The sequence below is a fragment of the Phyllostomus discolor genome, chromosome 11 (assembly GCF_004126475.2).
Source record: "Phyllostomus discolor isolate MPI-MPIP mPhyDis1 chromosome 11, mPhyDis1.pri.v3, whole genome shotgun sequence".
Classification (NCBI taxonomy): domain Eukaryota; kingdom Metazoa; phylum Chordata; class Mammalia; order Chiroptera; family Phyllostomidae; genus Phyllostomus; species Phyllostomus discolor.
In genome coordinates, this window is record NC_040913.2 from 63,648,014 (window position 1) to 63,663,509 (window position 15,496).

The window sequence follows — 15,496 nt, forward strand, 5'->3', positions numbered from 1 at the left end:
CTTTAAAGAATTCTCACAGATAAGAATAATTTAAAAAATAATACTGAGAAAGAAAGTTGAGTTGTAGAGGAAAGGTAAAAAAGTCTGGAATAATTCCTCCACTAAGAAAGTGACCACAATAACTGACTAGCCATCAATTCTCTGATACATCTGAGAGGGAGAGAGAAAAAGGAGGGAGGGAGGGATGGAGGGAGAGAGGGAGGGAGAAATAAAGAGACAGAGAGAAAGAAACATTAATGTGAGAAACACATGCCCCAACCGGGTATCAAACATACAGCCTAGGTATATGCCTTGACTGGGAATGGAACCTTCAACCTTTTGCTGTATGGTATGATTTCTGAGCAAATAAACCAACAGGCTAGGTCTAAGAATTTTTAAAAATTTATTTTTGACCTGGAAAGTCAGATTTCTGTTTGAAAAACTAAGTATTTGTTGAAATATGTTGATAGTTGCAGGAAGAGTTACTATCACTCTCTCCTGGGTGGTTAATCCAGACAAGGATAAATAGGAGCTCTTTGAAGCAATGGTAAGATCCTAATGGATGGTTATTGTATCTGTAGCATTATTCCCAAATTGCTAAGAGTTATAATGTATGTTTCTATGAAGCAGGCAGTGTTCATCCTTTGGTTCTGAATGGCTAGCATAAGTTGTTATTCTTTTCCATACATTTAAAAGCAATGCTAGAAGATAGAAATCAGACTTTTCTTTTGCTATGTGAACCTTATAGAATGTTAGCTAGAAATTCAATTCTCTTTACTAAAACTGTGACTCTTGTATTATTGCTCTGATGAGTCTTGAAGAACGCAGGCAATTTCTTCATGTTTCCTTGATATTAATCAGATTCTATTCAGCAAAGCCTCTGAATCAGGGGTGTCCAACCTTTTGGCATCTCTGGGCCACAGTAGAAGAAGAGCTGTCTTAGGCCACACATTAAATACACAAACATTAAGGACTGATGAGCAAAAGAAAAAAGTTTGAAGTAAATTTATGATTTTGTGTTGGGCCACATTCACAGCCATTCTGGGAAGCCAGTTGGACACCCCTGTGGCATCAGTATAGGATTCTAAATCCATAGTTCTCACACTTTTGTACATTGTAGCAATTGTGTAAGTGGTGTATAACACCAGCATTTCCTTGTTTCAGGTGAGCATAGAGACATCTTACCTTAAGTGCTACTGTGTTTATTCACTCATCTGTGTGTGCTATTTATTCTTCGCATAGTTGTGGCTTTAGAGTCAGTATGTGAGGCAGTGGGGGAAAGGCAATGTTATTCTAATATTTTATAAATAATGATTCATCTCTTCTATAAAAAACTATTAAAATTTTATTTTTATTTGATTTTAGTCTAATAACATCTCTGAGTAGAAAAAAAGGAAATTAGGCAGGGTGAGCAATAATGCCCTTATTTTAAATGTGAGGGAATAGAATCTTAGAAATCAGCACACTGATCAAAATATTAAGTGTAGTTAATATTTAGTTTCAGTAGAAAGGCCACTTTGCTGACACCGGCATCTAGGTCTTGCCATGCTCTGTTCTTTCCACTGCATTTAACTCGATCTATATCTTTTAATGTAACCATCTAAAGTCCTTTTATTCAGGTTACAGAACTTGAAAGACATAGACCATGCATCACAATTTGAGCTTTGATCAAAGGCACTTACATATTCCTTTATCAGTCTAAGCAGATTGCTCCTTGTAGTTAGTATATTTTTTAATGTTCATAACTCACTTGGTAGATGAAGGGAAGAAAAGCTGGCTGCTTTCTGTTGCAGGCCAATTTGATCAGAATCATTCTTACCCAAACTGTCAGCCAAATGACCCCTAAATAGCACAGCACAGCACTCTTCGACTCTAGTTTCTAGCTGCATCTTGGAAAGATAAAGGAGAGAAAGAAAAGGAAGGGAAGATGGAGAAAGAGGAGAACTAGAACCAAGTTAAGTGTTTGATTTTATAAAGTGTTTGATATCAATTCCAGGCCTGAGAGTTGAGACTTCGATGCCCTTCAGGCTGTCCACAGGAAGTTCCAGGGTTGAGAGAAGATTCATGGGTGGTGCTGATTGACAGACAAGTCATAGGGTAATATTGGTTCCAAATCATTACATAAGCAAAGACAGTTTGAGAACAATCTTAATTAAACTATTTTGGTAAATCCATCAATTTTGCAGTATGCTAAGCTTTGCTCACTATCATATTTTAAATTGTCACCTTCCTCCAAATCCCTTTTAGCATTTGTTCCCTCTTTTCTGCTCCATTCTTATTTCTTAGATAGCACACCTTCAACAAAATCATTGATTGTCTCTTGCACTAGCATGAAAACTCCATCAGAAAGGATTATTATCTGTCAGTTTACTGCTGTGTGTCCAACAAAGGAGACAAAGAAAGATGTATGGTAGATATCTGTTCATATGTGCTGGGCCAATAAATGAGTCTTTGTCAATAAAAATTTTTTTCTAAATGATACTATAAATTTCATATGGATACATACACATATAGGAACTTTTAAAATCTATAATAATTCACATCAAAAACCTAACACTGATAGTATTTAGAGAATCATTTTGAGATCATACCTAAATGGAATTTTGGCTTATATTTATGTTTAGTAAATACTTGTATTCATACATTACTTCTGTAATTAAAAAAAGATTTTTAAAATTTATAACTGCTACGTAAATACAATTTTAATAGAATATTGTACAGGCTCAATTTTCAGTATTAGTGGAAAAAAACTGCAAATCACACTGACTGTATTTTGCTCTAAAGCATTTTGCTTTCAAATAACAGTTAACCTTTTGTATATCGTACACCATTAGCTCTCCCTTCTCAAAGGAATCTTTAGTCATCTTTTACATGATCTGACTGGTAACCACAAATTTTGGCAAAGTCACTGATGTTACTATTACCTTAACATATTCAACACTGCTGCTTTAACATACAATGTTTTTATTTTGAAGAAAAGTGAAGGAAAATCAGGATGTATTATTGGCCGGAAAGAGTCCTACGTGGTGGTATTTTCTTGTTCATGTTTATGAAATGGCTTATTTTAAAAAATTCAGTGCACTGGTCAGAGCTTTGTCCTTATTTCAAGACAGAATTTAAGTTGTTCAAAAAGGAATGTCAGGTTCTCAAGATGAATTGAGTAGACTCTACATGACTAACTTCCAGTACTGTTTTCTTTCTCACCAGATATATTTTTCTTTGTGAAACAAAGAATCAGTGGATTACTTCATTTGTCAGGAAAAAATTTAAATAGTTTGAATTAAGCCATTGTTTGAAAACAAGTAAAATTAAACCATTAGTTATTAACATTCTGCTATTTTTTTAATTATTCAGGTATTTTATTTATCTTAATGTATACATATTTAGTGCAGCCTTACTTTAAGATAACTGAAAATAATGCCTCCAGAACTATGTACATTTAATCAAACACTTACTGCCCTGATTCCTTCAAACCATAGAAAAGTGACTGGCAGGCATGTAGGGCCATGTGGGACATGCTTGTTTTACCATGTTATATCATTTATGTAAAGTGAAAACTTTTGAAACTAATTCTAAGTGGAAAAATAAATGGTATAATCTGATTTTCACACATTTTATATGAATCAACTGGTTATAGGATGATTTCTTCTGTGTAGTTATTTGAATGCTATATTCATTTTAAAGCCATCTGGAGAGATGACGAATGGGGAAACAAATCTGTCAGAGTCAGTTCACGCGATGCCAGGGGTGCCACTTCAGAACACAGACACTTGCAGAGCTCAAGAAAAGTCAGGACTGGGGAACAGGCTGGTGCCCCTGTTTAGAACCTTCACAGCCATACATTTCATTGTCGTTTCAAACAGATTTCTAAAACCTCAGAGTGGGGGATGCTTTGTGGACAAAGAAGAGTATCCTGTGTTGTTACCGTGAAGTAGGTGCCCATGATACCTGCTGTAGGAATTGTGGAAGGAGAAATTTAGATTATAACCTTAGAGAAATCTTACATAGCCTCTAACATTGTAAGGATGAGGATTCAGACAAAGGAAAACTTTTGGTAACTAGTTCAAGATTATTCACTCAGGAAATGAGAAACTAAATTAGAACTTCAACTTCATCTCAACTACCCACATGATATGATACTTCCATGTGTGTCTGTGTGTGTGTGAGAGAGAGAGAAACAGAGAGAGACTAAAAGAAATAACAAAGGGTGCTCACAAAAAACACAGTCCCAATTTTTAGTGAAATCTGCTTGTTTTCCATTTGTGTTTATCTACTAACAAAAAATTACAATAATTAGCCTGACCAGTGTGGCTCAGTTGGTTGACTGTCATCCTGCAAAGTGAAAGGTTATGAGTTTGATTCCCAGCCAGGGTATGTGCCTGGGTTGTGGATTCAGTCACTGGTAGGGGCGTGTGCAAGAGGCTACCGATCAGTTTCTCTCTCACATTGATGTTTCTCTTTCTTCTTCCCTCCAAAAAAAATAAATAAAATATTTTTAAAATTACAATAATTAATTTATTATTATCTTCTAATGTAATTTTCAATGAATAGCCTAGATTTCATTGTGTCTCTGTAAAATAATGGTCTTTGAAGGATTCATTCTTATAGTGCTGAGAATTTCAAGATTAACATTTTCCCATACCATTAAATAAAATCAGTTGGATCAAAGATTTATTATTTCATTAATCTAAAATAATATGGTAGAGAAAAGATAATAAAAGTAAGAGCAAGAAACTGTTAAAGTTTTAAGCACCCTCCACTTTTTTTTTATATATTCTAAGATAAGACAATTGCATTAGGGCCCTTGGCTCTTATTAGTACAATAAATTAATGGTTTATAACCTTTGTTTTATTACTCAAGGAGCACTTCATAAATCAACTATAAGTACAAGCTAGAAAATAGCCTATAAAATTATTCTCTCATATTCCTTCTCTTTCTCTGGAATTATTAATGTTGCAAATAATAGACTTTAGGGATCTAAGAGTATCTCTTGGTACTATGTGCATTATAACTGGGGATCACTATATTTGCACATATATTTATTTTACTTTTTCTCTGGTACTAAACACATACATATATATATGAACACATTTTTATAAATACATTTATTCTTGATACGAAACTTGAAAAATAGAGAAAATTAAAGAAGAAAATACATTCATAATTGAATTGATCTGTCTAGAGATAACTACTCCTAATGTTTTGTGGGTATTGAGTCAGTTTTTAAAATAATATAACAGATGTTTCATTCTTGGTGAGTGCATCTGTTTCCTTTTTCACAATAAACTTTATGTAGACAAATAGTACATCTCCTTTTTTCTTATATATTTTTCTACTGTGTGTGTGTATGTTTTACTATTACATCCCTTTCATGGTCTGGCACAGAGTAGACACTCGGCCAATATTTGTTGAGTGAATAAATGAATGAACCTCCTAATTATTATCACATGTTCTGTTTGGAAACATAGGTATTTACATCAGGCCTTGCTGACATGTGTGGTAGTTTCTCCTTTACAGTAATTTTATACTTTTCTTCTCAACCTCATTACACAAAAGGCAAGACCCTGAGAAGAAGGCACTTAACAATTACCAAGTAAAAACTGGCTGTGCCTATTCCTAATCCAACTTTCATCTCTTAGAAATCAGTCTAATTTTCTCTAACTCCGGGTTGAATGATTGCTTGAATAAACAAGCATTTATTGAGTACTATTTATGTTCCTGAAGTTCAATAAGACAATACAATGTAATGTTAAGATGGGATGACATGTCCCTTTTCCACAGGGATTACAGTCAAGTGCAGTAGAGGTGGAACCATGAACAGTAAACTAATAAATAATTATAAGTTAGGATTTATGCTGGAATGGAACCAGTAATGGAACCACTGTGACAACAAATCAAAGTTGCCATAGTTTATATGTGGCAGTGATCAGGAATGTCATCTCCAAGAGGAACCAATGTAGACTGAGATCTGAAGGATAAGAAAGGTCTTATGAATGGACAGGTCAGGAAAGTGGAATCTTGGGGTAGGACCAGTATGGGCCAAGACCCTTAGAGGAAGGCAGCCTGAGAGAACTGATGAGAGAAGAATGGCTGGAGCACTGAGAACCAGTGAGAGGAAGACACAGAGTGCTCTATACCAGTGTTTTTCAACCTTTATTTTTTCACTAATTCCCCACTAAAAACAAAAATTAATGAGAGTGTTCCAGCCAAGATGGAGATGTAGGCAGAAATGCTTCACTTCCTCATACAATAAAAAAAAAAGATAACAACTAATTTAAAAACAAAGAACAACCAGAACTGAAAGAGAAATATTTTCATGGAAGTCCAACAACTAAAGAGTTAAAGGAACATTCACCCAGATTGTAGGAGGGGTAGAGGCTGGCAACCAGGCTGAGAGAACACAAGGCAAGGTGGTAGCTGGCAGACCATGCTGGTGATCCTGCATTTGCCCACAGACAAGCCCAGGGGAATAACAGGTGAGCAAGACAGATCGAGAAACCCAGGGTGTCAGTGTGGGAAACTAAAAACTCAAAACACCAGGCTGTAAAAAAAATCTGTGGGGGTGTGGCAGTGGAGAAACCCCCAGTCTCACAGGAGAATTCATTGGAGACACCCACAGGATCCTAAAACATACACAAACCCACCTACCGGTGAATCAGTACCTGAAAAGGCACAACCCTCTTGTGAGAAGCAAGGGAAGTGAGGGAAAGTGGGAGGAGAGCGGAGCAAGCAGCATTGTTCTCTCTCTGACTCCTCCATCACAGACAGTGCACCAATGCAGCAAAGAGCATTGCCCCACCCTGGCGAATACCTAAGGATCCACCCCTTATCATGTAACAGGTGTGCCAAGACAAAGAAATATGGCCCAAATGAAAGAATGGATTAAAACTCCAGAAAAAGAATTAAGCAATGAGGAGATACAGAACCTGTCTGATGCAGAGCTCAAAACATTGGTAATCAGGATGCTCACAGAACTGATTGAGCTTGGTCACAAAATAAAGGAAGAAATGAAGGCTACACAAAGTGAAATAAAGGAAAATATACAGGGAAACAAGAGTGAAGAGAAGGAAAACTGAACTCAAATCAATAATTTGGAATAAAAGGAAGAAATAAGCGTCCAACCGGAACAGAATGAAGAAACAAAAATGCAAAAAAAAAATGAGGAGAGACTTAGGAGCCTCAGGAACAACTTTAAGCATTCCAACATCCAAATCATAGGAGTGCCTGAAGGAGAAGAGGAAGAGCAAGAAATTGAAAACTAGTTGAAAAAATAATGAAGGAAAACTTCCCAAATTTGGTGAAGGAAAGAGACTTCCAGAAAGTCCATAAAACCCAGAGAGTCCCAAAGAAATTGGACCCAAAGAGGACCACACCAAGACACATCATAATTAAGATGACTAAGATTCAAAATAAGGAGAGAATCTTAAAAAGCAGCAAGAGAAAAGAAGATAGTTACCTACAAAGGAGTTCCCATAAAGCTATCAGCTGATTTCTCAAAAGAAATCTTGCAGGCAAGAAGGGACTAGAAAGAAGTATTCCAAGTCATGAAAGGCAAGGACCTACAACATTTGAGATCACTCTATCCAGCAAGGCTATCATTCAGAATGGAAGGGCAGATAAAGTGCTTCCCAGATAAGGTCAAGTTAAAGGAGCTCATCATCACCAAGCCCTCATTATATAGGAGATCAAAAACTATAAACAGTAAAATGACAACTCACAACTATCAACAAAGGAACCTAAAAAACAAAAACTAAGCACAACCAGAACAGGAACAGAATCACAGAAATGGAGATCACATGGAGGGCTATCAGTGGGGATGGGAAGAGGGAGAATGGGAGGAAAAGGTACAGGAAATAAGAAGTAGAATAGGTAAGCACAAAATAGACAGGGGGAGGTTAAGAATAGTATAGGAAATGGAGACACCAAAGAACAAATATGTATGACCCAGGGACATGAATTGTGGGTGTGGGGCGGGAATGCTGGAGGGTGGGGGGAGGGGCGGTGCAAGGAGGAGAGGGATAAAGGGGAGAAAAAATTGGAACAACTGTAATAGCATAATCAATAAAATATACTTTAAGACACAGCAAAAATTTAATGAGAAAATTACTAAGGAATTTAGTGCTGGGTGGGAGGGAATTTTAGCTATTACAAAGGTTTGTGGCCTTTCAACAATCAATCTTCCTCATCAATTTATGTCTCTTAACAACTACTAAAAAATGGTCATTCTGGTACCTAATCCAATTTCATTTCTTATATATCTATCTAATTTTCTCCAATTCCAGGTTTATTCAGCCCTTCAACAAGCCTTTATTGAGCACCTATTGTATGCCACAAACCTTGTAATAACTAAGGTTTTGTTTTGTTTTGTTTTTTCCAATCAAGAACCCTCTGGGGGCAGAACCACCATGTTGAAAATGGATGCTTAGAGACAAGTAGGGGCCAGAGCCAGCAAAACCTTATGTGAGTCAAAGCACAACATTCTATTTTAATTTCAACATGAAACTATCAATAAGCTTTAAAGAGTGTGGTAACATGATCTTATTTATACTTTAAACACACAAAAAATTGTATGCTGGAGAGCAAGAATAGAGCTAGGAAACCAGTTAACAAACTAATATAGTAGCTTAGAGAAGGTAGAGTGATGCTGAATAGGACAAAAGGGGTAGGTGAGTCAGAGAAGGGTCAAGAGACATCCTCACAGGGGCCTTTAATAAATAGGCCTACTAAAATAAATTATGTTGAGTTGAAGAGTGGAATCTCCTTTACAACCAAAATATTAACTTCAGTCAGGAATATACTCAAGCTCTTATTAACAAGTATGAATTTGCTGCACAAAATATATGGAGCTCTAAATGATGGAAAAGATCTGGCCCTTTAAAAATTGAGAGCAAAAGGCAATTCACAAATATAAATGTAAATGAGTCTCAAAGCAAACATTAACATATCACAGAATGAATACATGGAAAATTTGGAAAGCTATATAAATATATTTTAATATCTAAAATGCTCTTAAGAATGAACAACATAAGATCAGATGCCCATCATGGAGTGCCATGAGTATTCATATTTTTAGAATTAAAGCAAACATCAAAATACATAACTGGCAGTGACTCAGCCATTGCTGGTGGTAGATGGGCTCCCAACCTATGTCTATACATGCCCCAATGAGTACCGTGGGCTGTGATTGTATTTATGCTACTATTAATCACTTATCACATGCACATTTGACAGGGAAGGTAATTGTTGATATTATGGACAGCATTTTGTCAAGAAGAAAGACTAAAAGTGCTCCCTACGTGAATACAGTACTTATCCAATATATTTTCCTCTTGATTTTGAAATTAATCAGTCTTGTTTGGGTTTGGCTTGGGATTGCTTTTTACAATGTGTCATTTTGGGGGGAGAGGGAGAAGAGATGTGTTTTTTTAAGCACCCTTGACCACACTGATGTGATTTCCATAATGAAATAATATATAGGATCACACAGTGCGCAATTCACTGGGATGCTCAAAATAGTAGTTATTATTCATCACTGCTCACTGTATGGGTCATACTATTCTAGGTGAGAGTAATTAATTTTTCTTAACCTGTAATTATATGTAATTCAAGCCAAACCACCTTCTTCAAATAGCAGAAGATACAGTACTCTGTTAGATGTGTATAGCTATAATTATCTTTTCTATGTTGAAGTTAAATTTCAAGAATAGCCTATTTATAACAAAGAGAACTTGTATTTTAGTATAAATGTATCCTTTGAGAATGTTTAAAAGTATATTCAGAGCTAGGCTGAAAATTCTAATATTTCTATTTAGTAATTTTTCAAAGCTACCATGAAAATAAAAAAATGTCGAAATGTTAATTGTAAAATTATACACATACAAAATAATGGTCATCCTTAGAAACTTAATGAATCAAAGAAGCAAATCATGGAAACATATGAATTCAGCTGAGAAGATGAATTTTAGTTAAATGTTGTTTTACTAAAACTTCTTCAAAGGATAGATGGTGTTCTGTTCATCCTTGTGGTCTGAGAGCCTGGCATAGGGCCTGGGATCAGGAAGGCCTTTGGCAAATATTTGATTTATGTATGGATGATGAAGAAATAGATGGTTAAGAGAGACACACATGGCATCAATGGATGAATAAATGTGGGACAAGGAAAATCAGGAAAGATAAAAGATACAGTGTACCTAAGAGCTGTGTGAAAATGATATAGAACCAGGAATGAGTGAAGGACCTTTCATAGCATGCATATGGAAATACTGGGGTTTTGGGAGCTGGTTCTATTTAGAAGAGATTGCATGATAGGTACAGAGAGTACTTTCTGTGGTTGAAGTACAATGAACAGTACTTTAGAGGAGCACAGTGACATTCTCAGATCAGCAGAAAGGAAAACAAATCTGATGGAAGAGTGATGGAGACATCAAGTCACATAAAAGAAACAGTATATTGTTCATAACACATCAATAAAGCTATTTATAAAACTGGCAACAGAATCACATGGTAAGGCACTTTAAGAGATACCAGGGCATTTTTTTTAAGAATGCTAATATTATAATGAAAAAAGATAGCTGCTTTTAATGCAAATATAATTTTATATATCTTATCTTTAAATGGGAAGTATTTATCATAATGATGCTAATGATTTAGAGCAATAAAAATTAAAATTTTTAACGATTCACTTTTTATTAGTAATAATGGAAATTAAGCATTTTTGCAGCAAAACATAAGCATAGACAATAAACCCTTTCTCATTAAAATATATAGTAATTATTAATAAAGTATCTCCATAATTATAGATATGAAGGGATATATCTAACACTGAGAATAATAGTAACATATTCAATAAGAACTCTGTGCATAGAATGCTATAAACCCTTGAGAGTGTCTACAGAAGTTTCACATTGATTTTCTGTTCTCAGGAGCATGTGAGAAGTTGAAATAACTGTAAATAGCATCTCTTTTTAGAGGAGTAAAAAGTGTTAGACCTTCAGAAATTAAGAAAGGTCATATTATGGAGGGCTTTGAATGCTAAACCTAGAAGTATGCATTTTAGCTTACAGGTGATACAGAATAATTGATTCTGGAAGATTAATAAATTGGAGGTAGTGTGCAAGGTTAATTGAAGAGCAGGTAAAGAATTAGAAGATGAGATGCATTCCAGATTTTGGTTTGCAAAAGTCCTATACCAAAAGTCTTTATTTCCTGAACTACAGTAGATGAATTTTTATAAAATAAATTAATTCAAATAGTTCAAACAGATTTAATTTTTTATTTCATTATTTTATGTGAATTTTTATAAACATGTGAGTTCTTTTTATGACTAGTACCCATTAAAATAACTTTGTTTGATATTCTTTCTTCTTTTTATTATTCCTTTCACTTTCATTTCCTTTACCTCAATATGTATAACTTATGACCTTTACATTTTCCAACATTACCCAAGCCCACAAAAATACTTCACAGTCAAGTTGAATATTCAGGTAGGGAAACAAATAATGACAAAATCAGGACAAATAAATTCCCATTTTGGAACCAAAAGCAGTATGATAGTGTCTAAGAAAACAAAGGAACAATACTATAGAAAGCCTAATGAACATTTAAGAAGAGTTTGAACATTATCCTGAAAGTTTTGATCTACAATGAAATAATTTTAAGCACAAAAGTAATATAATGAGATTGAAATTTAGAAACATCACTCTACAGTAAGTTAGTTCACACGCAGACAGTGAGGGGTGGTCAAATGGGGACACACCTAAAAAGGGAGGCCAGTAATGTGCATCTCCTGTGGGAGGTCTGGGGTTGCCATGGAAACAGGAAGTGTATGTCCCTCTTGCAGTCCATAGGAGGGCAAACCCTGCTCTTTGTACCTCTGTGATTGGAAGCAGCAATCAGTGATGATGAGGAGGAGGAGGGTGGAGAGGATCTTTACAGGTTCTCTTAATATCTCTTTCTAGTACAGCCTCCAGACCACCTACACTGCATCTCCACCGACATCTCAGCAGTTGTCTGTGCTCCCACAGCCTGAACCTCTAAAAAAAATCCCTGAAAACTGTAGCAGTAATTGAAGCGTTTGAAGTCATCAATGACAATTTTGTTTAATCTTTTAAAATCTGTCACTTCAAAAAAAAAAACTAATGGTATTCTAATAAAAATAGCGATGACTATAATTCACAGATGGTTTACTTTTACAGGAGTCAGAATGACATTAACATTTTAATCTCAGATCAGAACACTCTGCTTCTAGGGAGAGCACAGGGAGAGGGCTCAGTAGGAGTCGAACATTTTAATTTCTCCTTTTCTATGTTTGTGAAAGAGAAATGTCTTTTATAAGAGAATGCAACCAACATCAAGAATATAGGTGATTCAGACATTTGGTCTCATTCGGATGAATCCTAATTCACTGGATTTGATACAGAAGACTAAAGCACTGATCTCAAAGTAACTTTACATGAACTCATTCCATAGAAAAATTTAAATGGCTGTTTTCCTCCTAGTCCACCTCATTAACAGACAATGTAAAATTCCTGCACATTTAGAATTAATGGGATCCTGTCTGGATTTTACTGATAATGAAAGATTTCCAGATTTGTGTCCCACTAATCCTGAACATCAGTGATACCAGAGGACTTCAGCATTAAAATACATTTAATACTTTCTGAGGAAGAAATCTGAAATACTACTAAAGGCCTAATTTTATCCTTTCCAGAGAGATGAAACATTTACTACAAACATGACAACCTCAAAAGACCAGCAAAGTCAAACAAATGTTAACATTTTCAATGGGCATTTCCAAATCTCTCCAATACACAAATAAATTGCATGGTAAAGAAGAAAAAGGGGGATGAATGAATGAATATGAAATAATGAATCAGTCCACTGAATAACTGTAAAGTATACCAAATAGCTGAATGAAGAACTTTTAAAATAGTCTAAATGTGACAACAGCACAATACCTGGCCATTTCCACAAAGTCTTTAGCTGTGTCTTAACAGAGTATTTGCAATGTGGGTTGAAACTTTAATTCTCTCCCCCTCCCACTGAATCAGATGCTAGAAACCCTCTTCACTTTCAAAGTCCTTGGTTTTACCTCTTCAGGGAGAATTTGTGTGGGCATAACTACACCAAAAACTCACCAGGAACTTTGGGAACTGACCTATCCTTCTGGTTTCCAACATTACATGTGTCTGCCTAACATCCCACCTTTCCACACACATGCCCTGTGCCTTATGTACTCACCCTACTCCTCACTTGCCATTACTCTATTCCGTGGCTTTCAGGAAGAACTTCTTTTTTCTGCCTCCAAGTCAGTCCTAACATGCAGATCTGCCCTGTGAAACATACTGCTTCTCAACTACCCACAATCAGGTCCTATGGAATCTCTAATATATCCTGAGAAAAACCCACTTCATTTTTCATATTTGCTCCCTTTATAATTTAGCCTCCATATATGAACTGAAAACTGGATATTTCTTGACAATGCACTACTATAAGATTTCACTTTTTTTCACTTCCATTGTCTCAGTAGAGGGCTCAGTTGAATCATTTCTCCCCAACCTTGTCTTATATCTACACTATTTGTAGACCATTTTCACTCCATTCTTATTTTTCCTTTTATTTTCACCATTATTTATTTTATTAATGGCTGATGTTCATGACTTATTCCCAGCTTGCTGGATGACTTCAGGGTCTGGCTTCTATTTTCATTGTCCCTCATACCTTATTTTCATCCTTGAAGACATTATCATCCATGTCTATGACTCATCTTATACCAAGACTTCACAGTTCCTCATCTTGAATTTCTAATACAAATCCAGCTTCCCCACATGCCTACCACTTATAAGATCAAGAATATACCTTCATATTCTTCAGTAGATGTGAATATATATGTATATATACTCATGTATACACATATACATATGTAATGGCAAATATACAATGTAATATAGTAAGAGAAATGATCATTGATAGGGTGCTCTAGGAACACTATGAAAGTCATTAAAGCCCTACTGGAAGTTAAGAAATCAGTATCAGAAATCTAATAATGAAGATGGTTTCAGTTATAAAAGATACGTAAGGGTTTGCCAACAGACAAGCAATGGTTGTATAATCTTTCAAATCCAAATTGTTGATTGCATTATATTGTCCCACCTCACCAGTTACTTCCCAAAGCCAAGTCCAACATCCATTCTTCAGACAGTTAGTTTTAATAAGGAACTATATAGATTTCAAATACAATTTCAAAAATTATTTGTATAAAATTTAGATCTTATCTCCTTTCATTCTTTCACTTTAACCACATTGCTTATAGAAAAATGCCCATTTTTTTCTGGAATAATTTTCACAATTTGACCACCAGCTACATGTTCAGCCTCTTCTATTATCATTTTTCACACAGCTGTACCCCAAGATTGTTTATCATTTTCTGCTCTTTGCTTCACATGCTGGTTTTGCTGCCACACATTCATCTTTTCTCACCATTTCTAGAGACCCTGGGAAATCCCTGTATATCCTTCAGGACTAAATGGCTTCAATTAACATGCTTCTCAGTGAATCCTACCTGATTTCATCTTGATCACCTCCTTCTCTCTGATGGTCTTTGAACATAACTCTTATCATCATACTGAGCATGTATTGTGGCTGGATTTGCTCATTGCTGATTTTCCCCAGTGAACTATAAGCTCTATGAGGAGAAAGCCCTCCTTTATATCTCTAAAATCCAGCAAAATTCTCAAAATAAACTAATTTGTTTATTTTTTTTGAATGGCTCTTAGGAATGTCATCATAAGAGATCTGAGTCATCTGTCTAACTCTCTTCCTGACCAGAGGTGGAACTAGAATCCAGCTCTCCTGTTTGTATTCCCCAGGTCTTTCCCCTTGTGCTCTTCCATACATTAGTTCCCTGAATGATCATTATTGAGTCCACATTGGACAGTATTGCTGGCTATCACACCTTTAGAGTTTCGTTTTGGAAACCAGGTTAGCATGAATTTTGCTTTTGGGATTTAGTTTCCCACAACAAGCAACATACCACAGTCAGAGATGAGCAGAAAGATGACATGCTCCCTCCTTTCCAATGCCTGTCTCACAGATTTGTTCCGCAGTACTCACAGACAGTACCAACTGTTCTTCCTGTTGACTGCCAAAATAAGTCAACAGTCGGGAAGGGGGAAAAAGACTGTGAATTATGGAAAATAACTAGGGAGAGAGAATAGCAATACAATGGGGAAAGAAGTAACAACTCTCCGTAGCCACCCACCCAGGCAAATGTCTAAAATTTCAACCAACTAAAGAAAACTAAATGAAGAAGAACATCTAGTCAACCAGAGGCCTCAGACTGGACAGTAATTGAGAGCTTTTCCTGTGGATCTAACTAGCCTGGCTGCCATAGTGCAGGATTCAGGTCCCAGTCCTTGCAAAATTGTGTGTTTGTGTCATTAAGATAACATGACTAAAGGGAGAGTTAGAAGGAAAGATGGGAAGTGACAAAATATGTCTGTAGTAAACTTAGTTTCC

At 35.7% G+C, this 15,496-nt stretch overlaps 1 protein-coding gene across 4 annotated transcripts in view; it reads left to right on the top strand.

Annotated features, from left to right (window-relative positions):
- MYO16 (myosin XVI) overlaps window positions 1-15,496 on the top strand; it is a 595,311-nt gene that overhangs the window by 486,206 nt on the left and 93,609 nt on the right. The window lies entirely within an intron of this gene.